Source organism: Ursus maritimus, unplaced genomic scaffold, assembly GCF_017311325.1.
Source record: "Ursus maritimus isolate PB19 unplaced genomic scaffold, ASM1731132v1 scaffold_30, whole genome shotgun sequence".
NCBI classification, from domain to species: Eukaryota; Metazoa; Chordata; class Mammalia; order Carnivora; family Ursidae; genus Ursus; species Ursus maritimus.
The window spans coordinates 27,035,412-27,060,067 of NW_024425564.1; the positions used below are offsets into that span (position 1 = coordinate 27,035,412).

General features: G+C 42.7%; 1 protein-coding gene across 5 annotated transcripts in view; it reads right to left on the bottom strand.

Annotated features, from left to right (window-relative positions):
* Positions 1 to 24,656, bottom strand: part of ATXN1 (ataxin 1) — a 389,590-nt gene that overhangs the window by 146,990 nt on the left and 217,944 nt on the right. For all 5 annotated transcript variants that reach the window (XM_040645080.1, XM_040645078.1, XM_040645079.1 and 2 more), the window contains one exon: positions 374 to 500. The gene's annotated coding sequence lies outside the window, so the exon portion shown is untranslated. The remainder of the gene's footprint in view (positions 1 to 373; positions 501 to 24,656) is intronic.

Genomic DNA, 24,656 nt, shown 5'->3' on the forward strand with positions numbered 1-24,656 from the left:
GCTGGGTGCAAATTCTCCTTGCTAATCCTTCGCCTGGAGAATTTTACCCTCTACCCACCAAACCTAAAAGAACCGGGACAGCCCAGTGGCAAGAGTCAGGCTACACTTGATAGCGTGTAACTGCACCTGGAGAATCACTGTCTCCCACTCTTTTATACCAGAAGGAGATAATGAGCAGTGCCCCACACCAGCGGAGAGAAAGGCAAGTTCACGGCAAATAGAAACAGAACCTCTCCTCTAAAGAAAAGAAATTAATTGGATGATCACTTAGAACTCAAGCTCATGCCCCTTCATCGCCCTGGCTCGCTGACATGCAATGATTCACAAACCCTCGCGAGGCAAGCCGCGGCAGATGCTCCGCTCGTTAACTTACGACATTCACTGCGCGCTGTTCGCAGGCAGCCCTGGCTCAGCCTTCACCATGGAGACTTCCCACAAGACGCTGGAGCGCTCCTGGGCTCAGGCGTGTTCTTTCTTCCTTCCAGAGGAGCGAGAAATCCCTAGCGCGGGAGTAGCAGAGAAGAAAGAGGAAGAGGTAAATGCCTCGTCCAATCACTGGTTATCTCAACAAATGAAGTCTCACGATCCATTAGACTAATGGATAACTCGCCAAAGACCATTTTCCAGTACCCTTTCCTTTAAAAAAAAGAAAAGAAAAGAAAAGAAAAGAAAACAAAGGTAGTATTTTTGCTCCGGCCCCAGGAGACACAGCGTGGCCAGGTCAGCCTTTTTTCCCTGCCCCTCCCCACTCTTCCCTCCCATCCCTCCGCCCCCAACACCCATAAAGTTGAAGCCAGTTCTGGGGGACTCCTGATGTAATCCCAGCTAAGATGCCAACTTGCAACGTGGCCTCCTAACACGCTACCTGATTTTACTCTCTGCCAAAGGAATGGAGCTAGGACCATCACCTCTTGCCATTTTCATACCTCCCTGGGTTGTTGGGAAGATCAATAGATCACTCTTGCAAAGTACTCACAGTTCCCGAGAAGAAAGGCACTATGTAAACGCCAAGTATTATTAGTGGTCATAAGCCTGTTACTGAGCTCCAAGCCAGAATTTAAAAGCCAGCTTTGGCTAGCCACCAACACTCAGCTCTCCCTGGGGCACCCAAACGTGCAAAAAAAAAGTCTGCATGGGCTGCTGTGCTAAAACTTCCCTTCCATTGAGGGGTCCGGGGAAGCCCAGAACCGGAAACAGAGCCGCCTGGAAGCTCAGGGAGAAAGAAAGTGAAGACCTGGATCAGAGCGGGAAGGAAAGGGAAGGAGGGGGGCATGGAAGGTGGGGGACAGGGGCCTGTGCGGGCTCCCCGTTCTTTGGTCCCTGCCACACGGCTCCCTCCGATGGCAGGTTTACAGTGTGTAGTGCACTGGAGGTTTGCAGGGCTGTGAAATTTTCCACTTGGCTGTCTGCCATTCCCGCCCACCGAGGATAACACTTCCACACACACAAGTGGCACACTGAGGCCCTGCTGGAGAGGACTGGAGGATTTTTTGTTTGTTTGTTGCTTTTAAAGAAAAGACCTATTCATATCCTGATCCTTCATATTTTCCACACCTGGATTTCTTGATTTTTTCCCTCCTTGAAGACAGAGCTAGGAACAGCTCTTCTGGGGCCAATATGATCGAGTTCTTTTGACTCGTGTATTCTCGAGGAACATGCTTGAGGTATGGGAACTTGCGAGACAGGCCTTGGGGACGGTGAGCAGCACAGAATTTAAGTGCTACGCTAGCGCCCTGTTTGCTTCCCAAACAAATCATCCACGAGTTCCCTTTCAAAGCCGCAAAGCACACGCCGAACAAAGGCGGGAGGCTCAGGACTAGTACTGTGGGTGTAACCCTGTTTTCGAGGGAAAAATGTGGTCCTTATCTCCAAAAAAAGGCAAAAATGAATAATAGTAAATCTTTAATTTGGAATTGGTAAGATACTGACAAGTATACCTCAAAATAACTAAAAAAACGGAGAGAAGAAAATCAGAACGGAGAGAAGAAAATTAGGACAGAAGGGAGAAAGGAGGTATCTGCTATGAATATCATTAACTGGGGCTTTTATAGTGAATACAGTTTACAATTGTAGTGCTTTCTTCTCTTTTTAAATTGAGGTATAATTGATAGACAACATTATGGTTTCAGGTGTATGAAGTGTTTTCATATTCATTCATTCATTCATTGGACAAAATTTTACTTGGTGCTTCCTATATTCACCAGGTTCTATGTTCATAACGGTGAACGAAACAGCCAAGGACCAGGCCTTTAAGGAGCTCACTGCATCAGGAGGGGCAGACAGAATGAGTGTGTATCATTCGTAGTCCATGTGTGAAATTTGCAGATCGGATAGGCATTACGAAGCAAAAAGAAACACTGTGATTTGCGATCATGTTGGGAATACCGCCTCCCGAGGAGGGGCTTCGGAATGCTTTTGTTACAAAACTACCACGTGAGAGAAGTTCGGCAGGTAGAGAACACAGCCTCTGCATGATGGGATCTGACTGGACCTGTACGATTAGTTTCTGGTATTTTATCTTTTTTTTTTTTTTCTTCCCCTGGCCATTTCTACTGGGTCTCCTTTATCAAGAAATGGGCCACAGAACTGTTCTCGATACCTTGAAATAAGAGAGGATTCTTCTTCCCGACTGTCAGAACATCAGAACAACAAACACTAATTTCTGCTAGAGGAACACGGTTCAATGCAGCTATTATACTTGATGTGACAGGAGAGGAAGCCTCTGGTTTCCTAATGCATCTCAAGTCACCCGTCATCACGGTGAAATAAAAGGAAACTCTGTTAACACCTGCATGCCACAGCTGGAGTTAAGAAAACCCTCTTCCCCCTCCCCCAAAAGGGCTAAAAACAGATCACATTACATGTAAACTTCGGAAAAAAATCTTCCCAGTGCTTTGCAGTAGGTTCCAAATTTGCTGGCTTCCTCTTTCCTATTAAGATGTTTTTATTATTTTTCTCTTGAACTCCAGTCTTTATGTCTGTGTCCTGTGAGCCTTCTCATTTGGTTCTTGCTTTGGTTACCTGTTTATTTACCCAGGCAAACAACAGGATGGAAAGCAATAAAAAGTAATGAAAATATTGTGCTCATCTGAAGCGTTTTCTCGTTCCCTATCATCCCCGATCTGGTACAACTTAATCCTTCTGCTAAGGAGAATCAGCTAATTCGCTTTCTTCATCCTGCAAAATGAAGGCATCCTCAGACAGGTTCATTCATGTCCTCCCCGTGAATGAAGGAAGTCTGAAAGTCTGTTTGGAATAAATAAGCCAAACTTCTGAGTCTTGTCCCATCTAAAGACATCCAGGAAAAACGTAATTTCTCCTACAGCTTTCTCATATAACCAAAGACATTAGTAATACTCCAAGCTCCAAGTCTCGAAATACAACTCCTTTTTTGACTTTGCAGTTTTGACAAACTTTAGCAAACTGGGAAAGAAAAGAGAGAGCAGGAGAAAGGTCTTCTGGAAGCCAAGAGGCCAATACCGCCCTCCCCCCCCCCAAATCCCAGCCATCAGACTTGGGAAATGATACCAGGCTGACAGTTTCATCCTCTGGTCCAGAGAAGAAAATGACACAATGCCAATTTCTCCTTCCCCTGAGTGCCCACAGCACTCACAGGCTCTACCACACATTTTGACGCAAGATCCTTTTCAGTTCAGCACTCCATTATACCGCCTTTCTATATACTCCACTGGATTTACTTAAGTCTTGGAGGTTCAAAAAGTTTCTAAGCTCCTGGATGAAGGAAACCCTGTCGCCCCTTTCTTTTGCAGCCCCCTCACCGTGTCTAGTAGGAGAGCCTGCATTTAAATTAAATGATCCATATTCAAAACCTGTTCTATGACTTAACCCTTACTCCAAAGGAATGAGGACTCCATAGTATCATTGAAGCCCTTCCCACCTGCCTCCGTCCTCCAGGATCCCGTGGCTCCTACGATGCCTTACCAACCACATGAAAGCCCTCCAGGAACAGGAGAACAATTAAGTTACAACTTCGCCTTCTCTCTTTGGTTCTTCCAACCCATTACATGTGGAGTCATTAGTGAATTTTATCCTTGATGCTCACCGCTTTCCAAGCCACTGGTAGGGAAAGCCTGGTGGTGTGTGGTGGGGAGATTGGATGCTCTGAGGCAGTGCTCTTGAACCTGAACCATTATCAGAAAAACCTGGAGGTCAGGGTGCTTGGGTCACTCAGTCGGTGAAGCATCTGCCTTTGGCTCAGGTCATGATCTCGGGGTCCTGGGATGGAACCCCGCATTGGGCTCCCTGCTCAGCGGGGAAGCCTGCTTCTCCCTCTGCCCCTCCCCCTGCTTGCACGCTCTCTTGCTTTCTTTCCAATAAATAAATAAATAAAACCTTAAAAAAAAACCTTGGAGGGCTTATGAAACAAACACTCTGAGGTCACAGATGCTTGCCCCCCCCCCCCATTTCTCATTCATTAGACCTGGGGTGGGGCCAGAGATCTTGCATTTCTAACAAGTTTCCAGGTAATGCTGGTGCTGTTGGTCCACAGACCACACTTCGAGAACCGCTACAGGTAAGCCTTCCCTAAAGGTAAGCCTTTCAGTCAATGACCTAGCCAGGCAGAGGTTAAGAATCTTTTGGGTATATTTGATCACTCTAAAAAGGCTACACTGGAAGGAGTAACATCTGTCTGGTCTAGAGAGGTGGCAAATGGGCAAAAAACCAGAAAGGCCTTCTAAACTGGGGGAAATTTTTGTTGCTTTAGTGTTGGGCTCTTGTCTGCTCTCCCCCTACTGGCTCCAGGTCCTGTCAGGGTTAATTCTGTCCTTCCTATCTCCATTAATCTTTTTCTTCTCTGCTAGAAACTTCTCGGCCGAAACACACTCAGCCACTGCTATCCCTAGGAGACCTTCCACAGGCTCTGCTACATTCCCAAATGGCTGTTGCCTCTCTCCTGTTCACTAATGACCATGTGAGAGTGTGGGATAAATTCCATGCTGGTATTGTACCAAGTACAGCTTAACCTGCCTCCTGAAAGCAGTGGCTTTCCCTCCCTGACTTCTCTTCTACTATTTGGTTATGCTCCTCGATAGTTCCTTCGATTTCCTTTTACTTATATTTAGTGGACTGGCATCTTTGCCTGAACATTATCTTTCTGGAATGACCTCTCCCCCATTCTTCTGTTATCCAGGCTGGGGTGACCTCACACCTTGGGTGCAAAGACGGGCACATGACCTAGTTCTGGAAAATCAGAATACGTATCCCTCTCACTATGATGCCTGGTTTTAGGGACAGGCACATAACCAAAGCCAATCATCGGCCTCTCTCGGGTAGGCTGGAACACTCAAGTGTTGCCTCCTAAGAGCTGTTTTTACTTCCTTGTGAGGAAAGCCCATTTGAGAATGAGACTCTATACCAGGGAGCAAAGCTTAAAGACAGAAAGTCTGAGTCTTGATGACGATGAGGTGCCTCGGATCCAGCCGTGCCAAAAGTGAGAATTATCTCTGGATTTTTTTTAGTGATGTTGTGAAGAGACAAAAATCCACAGTGGCCCCCTAGATTGCCCTATGTCCTATGCACACACACCTTCTCCTAGTTATTGAATCAAGCACTAATTCAACTGCTGCCACTTGGAGGGGATTTTGCAGCGAAAAGTAAGGTCCCGAGTCAAGGGACCTTAAAATAGAAAGATTATCCTTGGTGGGCCTGACCTAATCAGGTGAGCCCTTCCAAGGGACAGGCTCTTCCGTGAATGAGATTCAAAATGAGAGGACATATTTGGGTTGGGGGGGGGGGGGGGGGGTAGGGGTTAGCACCACATAACAAAGTACCAGAGAAGCACTGGCTGACAGCCCTAGAAATATATTCTGCCAATCACCATGTGAGCTTGAAAGATGATGGCAGGCCCCCAGTGAAAATGCAGTCCAACCAACCCCTTGATTTCGGCCTTATGAAACCCTGAATGGAGAAGCCAGCTAAGCCGTGGTAGCTGCGGAAACCAGGACAACAAGGGTGTGGTTTGAAGCCACTAAGTGATGGTAATTTGTTATGTGGCAATAGAAAACAAATATATGAGATACAATAAAAAAAATTTTTTTTTTGGCTTAAGTCACCTTGAGTTTTATTTGTCTCTTGCAACCAAGATATCCCAGTACTCTTGGTTCCTCCCAGACTGTACTAATCTGGTGTTCCTCACACATCACTCTGCTGCTCCTCTTCTTATTCCTTCTAGGCTATGTGTTGCCCGAGGTTACATGCTCAGCCCTCTTCTCTGTCTATGCTAAATTCCTTTTATTGCATAGAGTTCTTAAATCTGTACCCTGGGCCCTGGCATCTCCCCCTTTCAAGCTGCCGGATAATACGCAGTCTCGAGAAACTGCATCTGTTTCAAAACCTCCCATTTTTGCCCCCAAACCCGTCCTCCTCTTCTATTTCTGATTCTTGCTAACAGCTTCACTGTCTTCTCTTCCTCCCCGCGCCCATCGGTTGCTGAGTCTCGTGGACCCACACCGCCATGCTGGCTCACACTCTGTTCCCCCAACAGTGGCCTGCTCGCTGGTCTTCTCGCCTTCAGTCTTCTCCCTGTGCACCCCTCTGAGTCAGCCCCATTGGATCATCCTTCTTCAAGTAGATGAGATCACACAACGTCTCCACACTATACCGTCACGGGTTCCTGCAGCTGGCGGAGATCGTCCACACTCTGATGGGAGAGGCCGTCACAGTTTGGCCCTTCATCAGCTTTCCTCCTGATGCAGGTTGTCCCAGCCAGAAGGCGCCTCTCCTTCATCTCTGAGAGCTCCCATTTCCACGTCACCAGTCAAAATTCAAGCCCCACATCCCAAGGCCTATTCAAGGCCTACTTTTCCCATCACTCCTTCTGCCAGCCTGCTATCTTATACCCTTCTCCATCATCTGCAATTTCTCTGTCTGCAATTTCCGTTACCTATGGGCAATCAAGGCCCAGAAGCCCAGGGTCCTCCTTCTGATGGAAGGTCAGAGGGTCAACAGTAGCCTCGGCTGCGTCCCATGCCTACGTCATTCACCTCACTTCACCCCGTCACGGAGGCATTTTATCCTCTCACGTCATCACAGGAAGAAGGGTGAGTACGGTACAGTAGGATATTTCGAGAGACGGAGACCACATTCACATGCCTTTTCTTACAGTACGCTGTGACTGTTCTACTGTTACTGTATTCGTTTTTTACTAAGTTATTAATTTATAAATTATAATAGATTATGAATAAATGTATAATTCATAAATTGGTTCATTTATAAATTAAGCATTATCACCGCTTTGTATGTACAGGAAAAAACAGTATATATGGGGTTTGGTACTCTCCATGGTTTTGGGCATCTGTGGGGGGTCTTGGGAGTGTATGTCCTGTGGATAATGGGGCACTATTGTGCCTCCCCCCATTTTTTTATGTGAACTCTGATAGTTTTTCATTCCTTTTCCTTAGGATACTAATAATTGTATTCCTTATGCTAAGACGGGCACCATTTCTCCAGGCAGACTGCAGCGAACTCCATGAAGTGAGGGTTTCTCTCAGCCTTCTTCTAGTGCTTTTCTAAATGGTCAACACTTGACAAATACTTGCTGGGGAACTGACTGAGAATGTGGTATTTTACTTTCACTCTGACATGTCCTCAAGTCTCTTGACTCTGTGGTTTTACCAAAGAGGAGAGCTCCCTTTCTGGTGACTTGGGAGAAAAACCATTACATAAGCCTCTATGGAAACTGCTCAAGCAATGACATGTTCTGCAAGAGCTCCTTTTTCCAACTCAGGACCAAAGCCGACTCTTTGTATTTTGGTTCTGATGGAGACAGAGAAGTAACTAGGACTGCCAGAGACTACAGAGTTCAGAAACGGTCCCTCTAGACAAGCACACTCAGCCCGGCAGGGCCCAGAGCCTCTGTCTCCACTCCGCTCACAAAAGACCATCAATGCCAGTCACAGAGGCCCAAACGCGCCTCTGTCCCCAAAAGGCCATGAATGTCGATGCAGAACTTTCCCGAGAGGACAGGTGTCCAGTCAGATTTTAAGAAGAGCTGCAGGAAGGTGAAGGGTGGGATGAAGCCCAGACCTGAGCTGATCTGAAGAATAGGACTTACTCGTCACATCGTGGGATCCCTATTCAATCAACATGTGATGATTTGTGTGATTTATCCATTCTAAAATCTTTTTCCAAACTGGTAATCCTTGAATTCTGCACTGGGATGCATTTTGGGACATTTTCTCCCAATAGTGACTGGTTTGTGTTTAGGTAATAAAAACTAAAATGAGTACGTGTCTAAAGAACACGTCGCCAGAGAGATACATATGCTGGGAAAAATCCTCTGATCAAACTTAAAAAATTTACAATTCATGTTGATTCACGCCACCGTTTCTCTCTTACTTTTTAGCAAAGCTTATCACACAAAGGTAGGGTTTTATCCACACACATATAGACTCGGCAGGTGTCTATGTGCAAGTTACACCTCCTTCCCAGTATAAAGCAAAGTCTGCTAAGAGATGTAATTATGCATCCAGAGAAAAGTATGTCTGCATAGCAAGAATAAAATTAAAATACGTATGAAAATACCTCATCTGCATTGAATGACATCTCTAGGAAAGCATAATGTTCAAGACCAAGGCGGCAGGTGCTCCTTATTGACAATGTCTTCCTGGCCTTATTGTTTACAACTTCGCTCCCGCAGGCTTGCTGAAGCCCATCAGAAGGCCCTTGGCCAGAACACGAAGGCATCTTGCTCAAGAAGCCCAGACAGCACACCGAGGCTCCGCATTCTCCGGGTTACAAGACCCTTTCACACCGCGGGAAGTCATCGCATACCTTCTCCCTGAAGGGGTTGTATTCACGCCTGCTCGAGGCGGCCAGTGCTTAGTTTGGGTGTCGCAGAAGGGCTTGGTAAAAAATGGGGAAGGTGGGGAGGGGCCTGTGCTTCCTGGGTGATCGTTCACAAAGCAGCTACAGGTCGGGAGCAGTTAGGGTCCCATCTGCAGCCTTTGGGAGGAGTGCTCTGACTTGGACTTTCAATTTCTGCTCTTCTGGCTCGAGGACAAAATTTAGGAAATTAAACCAAAATTTAGAACGCAATTCGTAAACATTCTAAGAAAGAAATGTAAATATTTCCCCCTCGTTCTCTTTTCACATAGTATTAGGAGTTACACGATAGCATCTTCATTTTATTTGGTCTGACTTCACGGAATCCCAAATGATGGGTCAAAGTAAAATGCCAAGACAGAATCCACATTCCCCTCCACCTCCATACTGTTGAACAGATACAAGTCATAGAATTCACCAGAGGTATTCAAAACAGAACTCTGGAAGCACCCTATCAAGCCACAACTTCCTTTTCATTGAATGAAATACTATCATGTAAAAACACGGCTATTACCAGAACCTCAAATCATGCTTTGGAAGTAAGTTTGAGTATGGTTACATGAAAAAGGCTACTCTAAGATTTTTTATGAAAACAGAATTATTTTCCCAAACTCTAGACCAGCAACAGTTTTAACTACCCAACTTCTGCACGATGTTTGGGTAAGAGGACTTTCTGTAATTGTATTAGGCGAATCTCATTTGTCTTCCTTTTTGTCTGCTTTATTGAATTAATAAAGCCAACAAATATAATGAACCTATGTATATTTTTTAAATGTATTTATTTATTAGAGAGAGACAGAAAGCATGAGTGGGAGGGGCAGAAGGTGAGGGAGAGAGAATCTCAGGCAGACTCCACACTGAGTGCAGAGCCCAACACGGGGCTTCATCTCACGACCCTGAGATCACGACCTGAACCGAAACCAAGAGTCGGACGTTCAACCGACTGAGCCACCCAGGTGCCCCTAATGACCCTACATTTTAATCTCTTTTTTCATACTATTCCAGGTAGCTGCCTCCTTGTTTAACTATTACAACTTTCTGATGCAGTCAGAACAAAAGTATTGCAGGACAAAGTTGCTTTTGTAAACTTCTCTCCTTTTGGAGGAGGCTTAATAAAACTATTCTAGCTTAAATCCGAGCTTTCAATGGTTGCAGCTGTAAACACCAAGTAACAGAAATGCCACTTGGCATGAAGTCTGGGGATTACCTGTTGAAACACCAAAGGCAGGTATACTTTGAAGTGGGTTACTTGGTGCTGGGGAACTACCAAGAAATGCAATTATTCTTTTTGTATGAATCTGGAGGTGAAGATTTGATACCGTATTTGGAGCAAAGATGATCCGCAGTGGGGGCGGGGGGGAGCACATGCCTTCTTGAGACGGTTACAAGTAACACTGTCTAAAGAAACACCTCCTATTCCACTTGCTACAATGTTTTCAGCCCAAACAAAGGGAAATACCAAGAATTATTTTCTGAGCAAAGGACCCCCAGGCAAGATGCAGCCACAATTTGCCTTCACGGCCCTGAAACTCCGTCAAAATACCTGATGATGGTGTTTCATCAAAAATCCCAAGGAGTTTCTTGACATAATGAGCCTTCTAAAAGTTTCCTACATCTCTTTAAAAATAAATATCAAAAAACTCCATAGACATAGCAACATCGGTTTGTCACACGGCCTGAGAACACACATTCTTAGGACACAGCATAGCCAGCACAGCCCCCCCATTTCTATCAGATGAAAGAATAAGGGGCTTTCTCCCCTCCTCCTTCAGCCTCTGGGTTTAGGGGTTTATCCTCATATCATGGCTCAGGGGATTCTCACACTTAACAACTCCCAACATATCAAAAGAGGAGAAAATCTCTCGCTCCTTAATTGTTTTGTCGAATAAGCTCTCAAAAGTTCATTTTTGTTACCTTTTTTCAGGCAAAATAAGAGGCCTTTTACAAAAATTCTATTGCTAAAACAATGGAATTCTCCCGGGAATGACTTCGTTATGGAAATGAAGTGACAGCTTCTTTTATCTAGCCAGGCAGAAAGTCTGCATTTATAAAAGGCATTCAGAGCACTCAAGTGCTGTGTGTGGGCGGGCATAAAATGCTATTTTTAATTCAGATTGCAGCATTCCTCCCATACAGGTCTTTCAGATAATCATAATCATAATAATACTGATCTACAAAGAAAAAAAAAAAAGATTCTCATTTCTGCTGACCCCAGCAGAAAAAGGAAGAAAAAAAAATGAGGAAAATGACAAATATGGTTTCCTTCCGCATGTGGACCACTCCGGAGGCTCAGAGATCAATCTCGAAAGCTATCAGAGCTGACTATCTATTATCCAGAATTAAAAGCACTTAAGCTCTGTGAGTAACAGCGTCCCATCTCACACAAATTTACATTTTTGTACGTGTGACTTTCATTGTGAGGGATCACCTGTGCCTGCCAGGAAATACTGGGTGAGTTCTTCCGTCTGTTCTCAAGAGTTAACAGTCCTGGGTGATGCTGCGACGGATGAGTCCATCTATGTGACAGGGTCACACCGGAAACCCGATTTCTGATTTGAAAAACCGGAAGGCCCCTCGGGTATGCAAGAGGCACTTGAGCTTCTGTTTGGGCAAATGCAGAGCGTTTCAGGTCGGGTATGGAATTTGCCGATGGGAGATTGGCAGATGGTCGCCATGTTCCTCCTACTGGCTCTGCTGGGGACCAAAGCCTGAGGAGGGGTGATGGATGGAAGTTCGGGTAAGGAAGAGGAGACCAGCGTCACTGATGCTGCAGAAGCATGACACCGGGGAGAAAAAAGGTGTAGGATCAGAGTGGAATTACAAGGATAACGGATGGAACAAGACCTCTAGCAACGGCTCAGTGACTGGTTTCCGACCATTCCAGCAGGGTTGGAGAAGAGAGGACAGGGTCAGAGAGAGACTTTGTAGTTGAAGTAAAGTTCATATAACATAAAACTCGCCGTTTTAAATATTTTTAAAGTGTACAATGCAGTGGTTTTTACCATTATCTCATTCCAGAAGATTTTCGTCATCTCAGAAAGAAACTCCATACTCACTCTCTATTCCCACCTCCTCTCTGTTCCTGGCAACCACTACTCTACTTTCTGTTCGATGGATCTGCCTATTGTGGATGCTGCATATAAATGGACTCATATAATACGTGGCCTTTTGTGGCTGCCTTCTTTCACTTAACATCATGCTTTCAGGATTCACCCAGTACTTCATTCCCTTCCTGGCTCCATAATACTCGGTTGCATGTATGGACCACATTTTGTTTCTCTATTTATCAGCTGATGGACATTTGGGTTCTTTCCACTTTGTGGCTATTGGGAAGAATGCTACTTTGAACATTCTTCTACCCATTTTTGTTTGAATGCCTGTTTTCAATTCTCTTGGGTTGTACGCTGGGCCACATGGTCATTCCATGTCTTACATTTTGTGGAACTGCCGAACCGGTTTTCCACAGTGGCTGTACTGTTTTCTGGAAATGTATGAAGTCTCCAAACTCCCCTCCTTGCCAATATTTGTTATCCCCCTTTTATTTTTCATTATGCCTATCCTAATGGGTATGAAGTGGGATCTCACTGTGGTTTGGATTGCATTTTCATAGCCACTAAGGATGCTGAATGTCTTATCCATGTGCTTGGAGGCCATTTATAGATCTTCGGAGAAATGTCTATTCAGTCCTTCGGCCATTTAAAAACTGGGTTGTCTGTCTTTTTGTTGCTCGGTTCTAACAATTCCTTATATATTCTGGAAACCAGACTCTGATCAGATACATGATTTGCAAAAATTTTCTCCCATTCTGTAGGCTGTCTTCTGACTGTCTTGATAGTGTCTTTTGAGTCACAAAAGTTTTTGATTTTGATGAAGTCCAATTTATCTATTTGTTGTTGTTGCTTGCATTTTCGGTGTCATATTCAAGAATCCATTGCCAAACCCAAGGTCATGAACATCCACTCCTTTGTTTTCTTCTAAGAGTTTTATAGTTTCGCTCTTACATTTAGGTTGACCCATCTTCATTAATCTTTTGTATATGGTGTGAAGGGTCCAGCTTTTTTTTTTTTTTTTTTCCGGCATGTGTCTCATGTGTCCTTCCCAGTTGTCCCAGCACCACTTGTGGAAAAGAGGCCCAAGAAATTTTGAGTATGGAATTATTTTAGTCTGTTCTCTTTTAAAAGGGTAGTGTGTGTGTGTGTGTGTGTGTGTGCGTGCGCGTTTTAAATTTTGTAAATGACCTTTGACTGACTTTGTGGTTACACTGAATACATCCCACATTTTGAAGATGTAACATATTTTCAAGGGCCCTGACGGGACGGGACCGTAACCCCAAGCTTTCAGGGAAGGCAACCAGCTCTTGGGTGGTGCTTTTGCAGGCATGAAGTTCCAAAAGCAACAAGGAGCCTGAAGTTGCTTGGTTTTCTGTTCTTTCAGTTCCATTTGTTTCTGTGTCTATTCCTCTCTAGTGAACTGCTTCTGTCCCGAGATATCCTGACACCTCTGTTCTCTTCCCTATCCCAATACTCACGTATTAAATGGGCTCTTTGGAGAGAACGTAATCATCTAATTTACAGTAAGCCAGACATAATATACTTCTCGCATGATGTCCAAGTCCTAGTTTTAAGCAAGAAGAATTCAAGTTTAAAATTTCAGGTATCATCCATTCAGCCACTGGAAGAACTGGAGACTTTCAAATCCCTCCAGCATCATTTCTCAAACTTGGCTGCAAACTCTGATCACCTGGGGAGCTTTAAAACTCCTGATGCCTGCGATCCACCTGCAGAGATCCTCACTTAATTGGTCCGGGGTGTAGCCTGGGCAATGGGATTCTAGTGTACAGCCAAAGTGGAGAGCCAGTGCCCTAAGTCAGTCGTCAGACGTGGCTCCTTACTCCCCCAGCCTCGAAGCCAGGCTTCCCTGGCACCTCACACCACTTGGTGGTGTGTTAGGGATTACATTCTTCCATTTTTTTTTAAGTTTTATCATTTCAGATTAATAAAACTAACAAAAATGGAATTTCTTCTATTAGTTCCCATTTAATCTTCCCCCAAACCCTGTTAGTATTCCCAATGACCAATGACCAAATGAACTCTAAGGGATTAAGCAACAGCCCCAGCCCCTGAAACTTGCAAGTGGCAGAGAAATGGATTTCAGTGCAATTTTTTCAGCCCCAAAGTCTGTACCGTGTAAGCCCCCTTGGTAAATTTAAAAGAGCCAACCGTTAGGAGGATGGCCCTATAATTTGGTACCGAGACCCACAAAGAGAACAGCAATTTCACATCTTCCATCCAGCACTCATTTTGTGGGCTGGGGCTGAGGGTGTATCCTCACTGAAAAGGATGGTAATATTTACTGTTCTTTCTGTTGCACGTACCATGGGTGTGTGTGTGTGTGTGTGTGTGTGTGTGTGTGTGTGTCCATACAAGGGAAGTGGGCCTCGGGTGTATATCTGAATTCAGGAAGATATGACATGATTCCAAAAACGCAGCTGTGTTCAGGTGTTCAGGTCAGGTGTTCAGAGACAGCTGGGAAGCAGGAATTCTTTCCAGTATTTGGATAAGATTGGCAACAGGCAATGATATACCTTTATTAGGGGACAAGAATAACAAACGCTGAGGGGACTAACACTTCCTTCATTTGTGAATTTCATCTGATGCCCACACAGGATTACGAAACGCCACCAGCTGAAGGCAGCAAGGCCAAAGGATATCAAGCAAAAATCTCCAATCCTTAAATATTCAGATTCTTGCAGTGGAGAAGGTACAATGTCCACATAATACCATCCTGCCTGCCAGAGCCCCGGGCACATTAACAAACTTTTATACAACAGCAGAATAAAGTCAGAATTGGTTAAAAAAACACAAAAAACTCTTGGTAATGGTAGTAAAAGCCGGGAAATGGGTTTCAAGTCACTTTTTCCTCTTCAAACATGGGCACTCAAACAAATGTGTGGGTCTGGGCATCCACGCTCGTGTGCACACACGTATGAGTGTGTGCACGCGTACACACACACACACCCCAGGCTTGAAGGAGGCGGTGGGTGCACTGCTGTTATTCTGTTCACATACTACAGAAGGAAGCTGGGAGAATTTCTGCCCAACAGACTCAGACACTAGAAAGGAGTCAGGATTTGCTGAATATTTTTTCTTAGGCCAGGATCAGAAGTGCATTAGATGAGAAAAAGTTTTTACAAGTGGGAGTTGTACCTGCTTGTCTCCTAACTGTAGTGAATCTGTCAACTTTCTTTCCAGTGTATCAAGACTTTACTCTTCAAAATCATTCTCAGTGTGCTCTGAATTGCTATACTTTTAAGCTAACTACTTCTCAAAGTGCTGTTTAAAAACTGACATCTTCAACCACATTTCAGGCTGAGAACATATCTAAATTTGCAAAGTCTCATTGGTATATAGTATATTAAAAAAATATACTTGACAGCCAATCTCTTGAAAATGATTTGTGCAGAAATTGTGTTCAAATTACTTTATGCCGAGACATTTAAGAGAGAATGTGGTTTTCTTCGTAATAGGCTAAAAATAATGATATCCTTTATCTCCAACTGAACATGTACATATGTTGTATAAGCTGTTGCATTTAAACAAATTGAAAAACAGTAGGATTCTGGCTCTAGTCCATAAAGAAACAAAACTTGCCCAGAATATCATTTTAAGCATTAAAAAAAAAATACAATTGTTATTTTCTACAAAGTTCGATCTTAAAGAATCAGAGTTGTCAACCAGGTCCAAGGCATCAAATTATAAAAGTCAACGTCTCAATAACACATGGGAAACAGAAAAAAACCGCTGGTGCACTCCAATTTTTACATAGGGAAAAAGAGTAAGGGGAAAGTTCATTTGTATTTCTACAAATTGCTTTTGACTGAGTGGGCAATATGCTATTTAAATTGACCTCATGGAAATAGTATGCCAATCAGATCCTTGAACTAATTCCCACTGGACATTTCACTGAGTGTGTATCATGTGCAAAGTGCTGCCGGGTGAGGTACAGGGTTCAGAAATAGATAAAACACACCCATTGCTTTGAATGCAGGGTATTGATTTTTAAAACAAAAAACTAATTATAACCAATTCTAATAATTTTTGGTAAGTCCTCATCACCAGCAGCAGTATTTTTAAATGTGTGATTTGGTTTGTTTTTTCAGCCAGAGCCCTATCTTCAAAGGAAATCTTGCATAGAAACCCACCAGGCAGTCAAAAATTCGCATATAACTTTAACTCTCCCAAAACTTACCTACTAATAGCCTAGTGTTGACCGAAAACCTCACCAAAGGAGTCAAATGACATATATTTTGTATGTTGTATATATTATATGCTGTATTCTTACAATAAAGTAAGACAGAGAAAACGTTTTTAAGAAAAATCACAGAGAAAATACATTTACGGTACTGTACAGTAAAAAAATCCACAAAGAAGAGGACCCACAGTTTCAGCCTGGGTTGTTCAAGGGTCAACTATACATAGAACAAATAGAATTGAGCCTATTCATGTTGGACTTATATTGGTTCCCCTACCTCTCCACCCATCACAACCAAGGACTTCTAAAGGCAGCCCCCAGGGGTGTTGAGGGGCTTTGAGGAATCCTTAGGCCACTGGAGAATGTGACCTGACCTCCATTGGTCTGAGGAATCCATACTCCTTAAACATGGTGGAAGGGACCTTCTATGCTTTGCTCCTGTACTTCACAGCCTTACAAGCTCACCCCCGCCCCCAGTCCCATGACGCGTCATCAGTGATGGAGTGCCACCTGTACCTTAGACACACTACGTACCGTGTTGTTTGTTCCCCATGCTCTGTCCACGTTGTTCCTCAGCAGGTGATCCCTTCATGCCCCTCGCCTACGTGACACCCCACAACTCTGCACAGATACCATCTCGACTCCGTATATGCATTCATTTTTGCCCTACTGTGCTGGGTGGTAATTACTGTGCATGCGGCCTTCACCGAAACGAACTTGAGTAACTCAAGGATAAGGAGTATATTGTATTTACAGTTGTATTTCAGCTTTCAGCACAGGTCTTGGTGCATACTTTGGGAATAATAAATGTTGAGTGAATGAATAAAGACGGATAGCTGGGTGGACAGATGAATGGATGGATGACAAGGCTTGCTGTACTTTAATCAAACTGTTGGAAAACATTTATAAGTATACATATGCATATATTTTAAATCCACATTTTTAAAAAATTGTGATAAAGTACCCAGAACATAAAATTCACCATCTTAACTTTAAGTGCGTTCACACTGTGTACAACCATCACCACCATCTATCTCTAGAATTCTTCATTTTGCAAAACTGAAATTCTTATATATACATACACTCAAGAAATTCTTAATAATGTAGTTTAATGATCTAAGGTGTGGAATACCCAGCTTCTTCACTTCCCTTTTGCCCCCACCTGCTGTATGGCTCATGCCTTTTCATCCACACTTAGGATGTTCCTTCGTGAGAAATGTGGTCAATGTGGTTGAGGCATGTGGTCAATGAAACTCCTAGCTAGTAGTTTAGCTACTGGCTAGCAGCTTAGGTTGTTCAAAATGAATTTTCTAATTTGTTTTCCTAAGCCCTCCCTGATTCTTACTAACATGAATTGTTAAGAGTCAGCTTTCAGCCCTGGGACTATTTTGGGCTTCATGGAAAGCAGGCTTTTAAGGAGCATGTGTATAAAGGAGCCTAGAAACAACACACGTAGCCTATATGTGATATCCACGTGAGTTCTTCATATTTTGACATTTCTGAACTTAGAACTTGTTTTACATATGATGAGTACATAAAAAAGTGGTAGCATTTCTATTTTCCTCCCCAGGAAACTAATCATTATCGTTGTGCATCTTATAATCAGGGCATTGGATAAATTAGAGCAAGCTGGTAAATATTTCATATTTGTACGGAAAGATTTTTAGTTTAAAATGTTGGCATATCACGATCCCACTTTCAATCCTACATGTAGAGTAGTCTAAAGCAAAGAAGAAAAAGGACTTGAAAGGGTGACAAGTCACTCTGGTGAAGGGAGGGAGGCTGGAGGTAGGCAGCAAGGGACTTAGACACGAGGCCAGGATCCAGTACTAATTTCTACCCCATGAAAATCTCTCCACTGCTTCGGCCTCAGGTTCCCCATGTATAGATTACATGGGGTAGATTAAAATCCAAACAGGGTTAAGCTCTTCCTGACCTCCTTCCTATACCAACATCTAATAGCTCTCTGACCTTGCTCTACAGTCCTCACCAGGACACGAGCTGCAGGGCAACTGGTCTCCTTTGCATGGTTGGTTCTAGCATCAGATAATGGGGAGAGCCCACCTCCTCCTGAGTTCAGCTCTCCTACTTTCACTTTTGAAGCGCTGTAATTCTAGCTCTGTTTTCCAACTTGGATCATGATTACTGCTTTCTACTTCCCAGCAGCAAATTACGGACTCCACTCAGAGAACCTAGACCACTATGTGAGGGGCCAAAACTTGACCAGACATGTTCTACAGTTCTCCCTCCTAGGGGTGGTCAGCCCAGATACCTAGACACATGAGGAAGCCACTCAGTCCTTGCCTGAAAGAAGACATCATATCAGTGGCCACATGTCCACCTTCTTGACTGACTGACACACCAATCCTCTGCCTAGTTTAACCCGCCGGTCCCATAGCACCAGACTTTCCTCCACCAAGAAATAAGCCAACGGCGTGAAAAAGGTCCCCATCGATTGTGCCTAGGGTGCTGGTATCAGTACTGTTTTTGAGTACTCTAATGTTAGGTCAGGCTGGACATTCCAACCCTTAAAAAGTTAATTAGGGAAAGAACGCACGTAGGCTTTATTTGAGAGGAAAAGTGCACTGGCAGCGTCTAAAATAGAAAGTTAAATACAGCAATGAGATCTTGAAATTTCCCCTTGCAAAAAAAGGGGGAGGGTGGGATTTAACATGAACACGAGCCAGATTTGCTGAAAAAGCAGTCTTTGTTCCTCCACAAAACTGAAGCTGACTCTTTACAGAGTACTTACATTTCCTGAAATATTGTACTATAACTGACCCATGGACATCGTTACAGGGCCCCTACTCCAAAAGCATGCTCAGGGAGAACCCACAGTATATAAAGAAAACAAATTAAGGTCTCAGGGATGATTTCAGATGATTGAGAACATAAACTGTGACGTGTCTATCTTTTAAACATTTAAGTAATTTTAGTGTTGCTTCGCTTGCCAGACTCAATGAGCTACCAAGAAAAAAAAAATCTGTTTCTGTGGGTGGGGGGATGGAGGAAATAGGTGAAAGAGATGAAGAGTACGCCTTTCATGATGAATTGTGGAATCGCTATATTGTACACCTGAAACTAACATCACACTGCATGTTAACTATACTGGAATTAGGATTAAAAACTTAAAAAAAAAAAGTCTCTGTTTTCTCTTAAAAGCCTCACATGCCCAGAGATCATAAGTGATATTACAGTGAACAGCTCACGGTCCCATTGCCTCCCATGAGAAATACTCCATGATTCTCCTCTGCGGGATAGTGCCTTGTCCCAGGCTGAGAGTCTCATGGTTTTGGCAGAGAACTGCCTGAAAATCTTGGCATCAGGGCTTCCTATAAGCTGAGTTTACACAGGAATGGAAGAACATCGGAAGCCCTGGAAAAATGAGAAATATTTCTAGGGTAACACAGAAGTTGGCCTTTTAGCTGGTGATTTGTTTTCATTTGTTCGCGTGCTGTGACTCATCATGGGAACGACACAGAGCGGGCAGCAGTGTTTCGAGTTCATCATTTGATGAAGCACCAAATCAGAGGGAGGAAGAGTTTTAAGGAACATTGCCATTTGGGGGTTGTAAGATTTTTTTTCCCTAGTCTGGTTTTATTTAATACTTCTACACAAGCAAAGCTGGTGCTCTCCCCACACCACCTCCCTGTTTTTTTTTTTTTTTAATTTCCAGAAAATAAGATATTCTTGCATAGGTCAGACCACCAAGCAGTAGCTCTGAAAAGGATGATTTTAGCTTTAATTCCTCTCCTCACTCCACAGTTAATGATAGCTAAGACATTTAAATTTGCTGGAAAACAGAGAATCCATTTATATGTTGAGTTTAAAAATATTAATGTCTTATTCAGAAGTGTTAAGAGGATTGATGAGTTAATGTTGGTAAATCACTTTGCAATTCCCAGGTCAAAGATGTGAAATGAACATTATCATTATTTGTTTCAGTGGAATCTCAATGATGAACTATGGTTGAGTGGGCCTAATGAGAATAAAAAAAAAAAAAGCCCATTAACTTTGAGATAAGAGGGAGAACTTTTTTGCATTACTCAATTTACCTAAGTGAGTAAAGCTCATGGCCATGATTATTAAAAACATCATTTAATACCATGTAATAAGTTGATACAGGTAAAAATTAACCAAAGTTGTACGGATATATGTATGAATGGATGGATGGCTGGGTAGAACGTTGGCTAGACAAATGGCCAGCTGGCAACCAAATATTATATTGTTATATTAAGGCTACTTCTATTAATATTATATTAATATTCAATGTTATATTAAGGCTACTTCTTTAGAACCCTGTCTTCCTAATGCAAATTATCACTGCAGAAACAGATCTTAGAATATAATGGATTTCAAATATGGAATCACATCTATGAGTTTGGGGTTGAGAATTTACAATATGCATTCGTCCAGTTTTTGAGATAATGCAAATCATTTTTGGTTTACTATCTGTTGCTTTTCTTCCTTCTGTTGCCAAACTGATAAAACAAAGATTTCCTATTATATTGTACTTAGAAATTCTTGATATTAGGAGCTTGATATTAATGAATAAATAAATGGATGAAGTAAGAGGTATCACTCAATCACAGCGCTGAAGATCAGAAGGAACCTTGAAAGAGTTCTCATACCTCTAGGAAACACTAAACTTCAAACATGCCAGACCCATATTATTCTTAACAAACATTATGAGAAATGGGCTCATTCACTATATTAGTGTTTAAGGACTTTTACTGTGTGAAAACTCTTCCTTAAACTTGAGTCTCCAAAGTCAAGTTTAGAATTTATCATGTATGCCTGATATAAGGTAAGGTTTTTCCCAAACACACCCTTCAGAAAAGAATGACTTCCCTTAATTCTTGACTCTTTATAAAACTGACCACATTATTTGTTGCTCAATAAATAATTTTTGAAACAACAAATTTATCTTTATGGAAAACGTATTCCCCTGGACCAACTGCTTGGTTTTGCACGTTTATAAAAGTCAACCAACAGAATTTTTTTTTTTTTGAGGAAGAAAATAAATTGAACTAGTAATTATTCTTGTATGACTACCGTCACAAACACTGGATGTTATTATAAATTTTAAAAAACATTTTAAAGATTGCTTTCAAAAGCAATACAATAAATGGGAGTTGTATAATTCATGAATAGATACTCACTGGAAGAATGGAATAATATTGGTTGGGACCCATATTGTTACAGTAATAGTTTCCAATATGTCATGTCTCCCTGTGTCCATGGTCACATTAATTGTGTGCTTGGCTATGTGATTTGTTCTGGCCAATAAGCTATAAAAATGTAATCCACAGATCTACGAATGGGTACCTGTGGCTAGGAATAAAATTCCTGGTGATAGCATCACACACAGATTCAAAACAACTGCACACTTCAAATGACACGGATGGAAGTCAAGATGTTGTGCTTTGGAGAACTCTATGAGATGACTCCCAAAGTAGTTCAAAGGATGATGAAGATACAGTATCATAGATGAAGGTTGTAAATGAATTATTTCACATAGTAGGAAAGTAGACAAAAGGAATATTTTTAAATCAATCTATATATGACCTCAAATAGGTTTGTGAGACTAAACAGTTTAAGTACAAATCTGATTGTTTTATCTGAATTTCCAAGGTCTCAAATGCTTATAGTCAAGTTGGTATAAAAACTCATTGAAAGGGCGCCTGGGTAGCTCAGTCGGTTAAGCGTCCGACTCTTGAGTTTGGCTCAAGTTGTGATCTTGGGGTGGTGGGATGAAGCCCTATGTTGGGCTCCATGCTCAGTGGAGAGTCTTTTGAGATTCTCTCTCTCTCCCTTTGCCCCTCCCCCAGCTCATGTGTATTCTCTCTCTCAATGAATGACTGAATGAATAAAATCTTTAAAAAAAATACTTGGTTAAAAAAAAAGAAAACAACTCATTGAAAAGATGGAAGATGGCTTAAACTTGAACTTTATGGTGTATCTCAGGCCAGATCTCTTTTGATCTGTAGATCCGAAGACTGAACAGCCTATCTGAAATACCCACTAAAAACAATGTCTCACCACCTCACACCCATTAGGATGGCCACTATCAAAACCAGAAAACAATAAGTGTTGGCGAGGACGTGGATAAATTGGAACCCTTGCTTACCGCTGGAAGGAATGTAAAATGATGCGGCCACTTTGGGGAAACAGCACAGGGGATCCTCAAAGAATTTAAAATAGAATAACCATATGGTCCAGCAAATTCTACTTCTAGGTATATGTCCCAAAGAACTGAAAGTGGGATCTTGAAGGGGTATTTGGTATTTGTCCAGCATTACTTACAACAAGCAAAAGGTGGAAGCAAGCCAAGTGTCCATCAGGAGATAAATGGATAAACAAGATATGGTGTGTGTGTGTGTGTACACACACAATGGAATATTACTCAGACTTAAAAAGGGAGGAAATTCTGATGCTACATGCTACAATATGGATGAACCTTGAGGACACTGTGCTAAGTGAAACAAGCCAGACACAAAAGGACAAATAAGGTATGATCCCACTTATATGAGGAGTCAAGAGGAGTCAGACATAGAGAGAAAGTAGAGTGGTGGCTGCCAGGGGCTGGGGGAGGGAGGAAGGGCGGTTGTCTGATGAGTGCGGGGGTTCTAGTTTTGCAAGATGAAAGCAGCTCTGGAGACTGAATGCACAACGTGAATGTACTCAGCACGACTGAACTGTACATCTGCAAATGATTTAAGATGACAAGAGTTTTGAGTATTTTGCCACAATTAAAAAAAAAGTCTCATGTACACCTTAAACTCAACATTTTCCAAACTCTGCTATGTGCCTGTCTTCCCCATCTCTGTGAATGGCACATTCATTTTATTAGTTGCTCAAGCCAGAAGCCGGGGAATTCTCCTGGTGATCACCTCCATGTCTTCGTTCACATAAAAAATCTACACATTGTGCATTGCTGGCCTTGAGAATGAGCCATATCACGAAACCATCTACTCCTCTGTGGCTTTACTGCCACCAATCAGTTCCAAACCACTGTTGCTTCTTCTCTGGTCAACTGCAGGTTTTCTACCCCATTTCTCTGCTTTTCTTGTCTCCAATCCACCCTGCGTGTTTAGACCCTTGCATGACTTTCCAAGCACTTAGAATAAATTCCCTTGCCAGACACAAGGCTCTGCACTATCTGTGGCTTGTCAATTCTAACATCAACCTCTCCTAACTCACCCTAGCTTCCAGCCACACTGGTTCAAGTTCATGGTCTCTGGATGTGCCCAGCACTTCTCACCTCAGGACCTTTGCATATGACATTCTCTCTGCCTGCTCTCTAACTCCCATAGTGTGTCCCGTCTCATGCTCAGTTTAATGTCATCTCCTAAGAGAGCCTTTCCTTACCCATCCAATCTAAAGTAGATCCATCCCTCCCACCTTGTTCTTCTTTCTCATGTGTGACTGTTCTCGCTCCTTCATTTCTAATTATATTTCTTGGTTTACATGTTTATTGTCTGTTTCTTCCAGTAGAGTATAAACTCCCTGGGAGCAACACGGCACGAATAAATTTAGAGAGAATAATGTCAGACAGTGAAAAGCGTTATGAAAACAATAAAGCAGGGTAACAAGACTGGGTGCTATTTTAGATAGGACAGACAAGGAAGGAAGGCTTCTTGGAAGTGACGTTTGAATATTCATCCAGGTCATTTTCCTGCTCGAACATGTTCGATAGGTCATCTGACTTTCCCATTTAGGGTTATTGTGCAACCATCCAGGACTGGAATCTTGATGTCCTCCTGGGAGCCTTCTGATCCTTCTCTCTGCACATCCTCTCTATCCTTCATTCTCCCAGTTGCTAATATTCATCATGCTACCTGTTCTATCCCTTCCTGTCTGGAAAGTGACATCACACCCTGCTCCAGTCTATTCTATACACATGTGCCAGATTAATCTTCAGTTTCAATTAATTCACCTTCTTTTTTTTTTTGCAAGGAAAAATAGCTTTTGTTTTTTTTTTGCCTCTCACATTTTTAAATATTTTTTAATAATATTTTTTTATTATATTATGTTAGTCAGTAGGAAGACTGGTAGGAGAAGAAAGGGAAGAAGAACGAGGAGTAAACAGAAGGGGGAATGAACCATGAGAGACTATGGACTCTGGGAAACAAACTGAGGGTTTCAGAGGGGAGGGGTGGGGGGGAACGGGATAGGCTGGTGATGGGTAGTAAGGAGGGGTATTGCATGGTGCACTGGGTGTTATACGCAAGTAATGAATCATGGAACTTTACAATCAATTCACCTTCTTGTTTCAAAATCTCTTGTCGCCGGTTCCTCTTTGCTTCCTAAGTCCGGACTTTTCATCCTAGACTACCTGATAGTCCAAGGTATGAATTCAGCCTGCCTTTCCAACTGTATCTCCTGCTTCCCCATCACAGGTACAGGCAGCTTCTTACTCCCTGCATATACTGTTCGTTTTCCAGAATCTCTACCTTTTGACTCATTCGCTTTTGCCATCCCTGTCGCAAACTAACCCAAATCTCAGATCCAACTTCAAAATCACCTTCTCCCTGAAAATTTTCCCACTCTTTCCAATC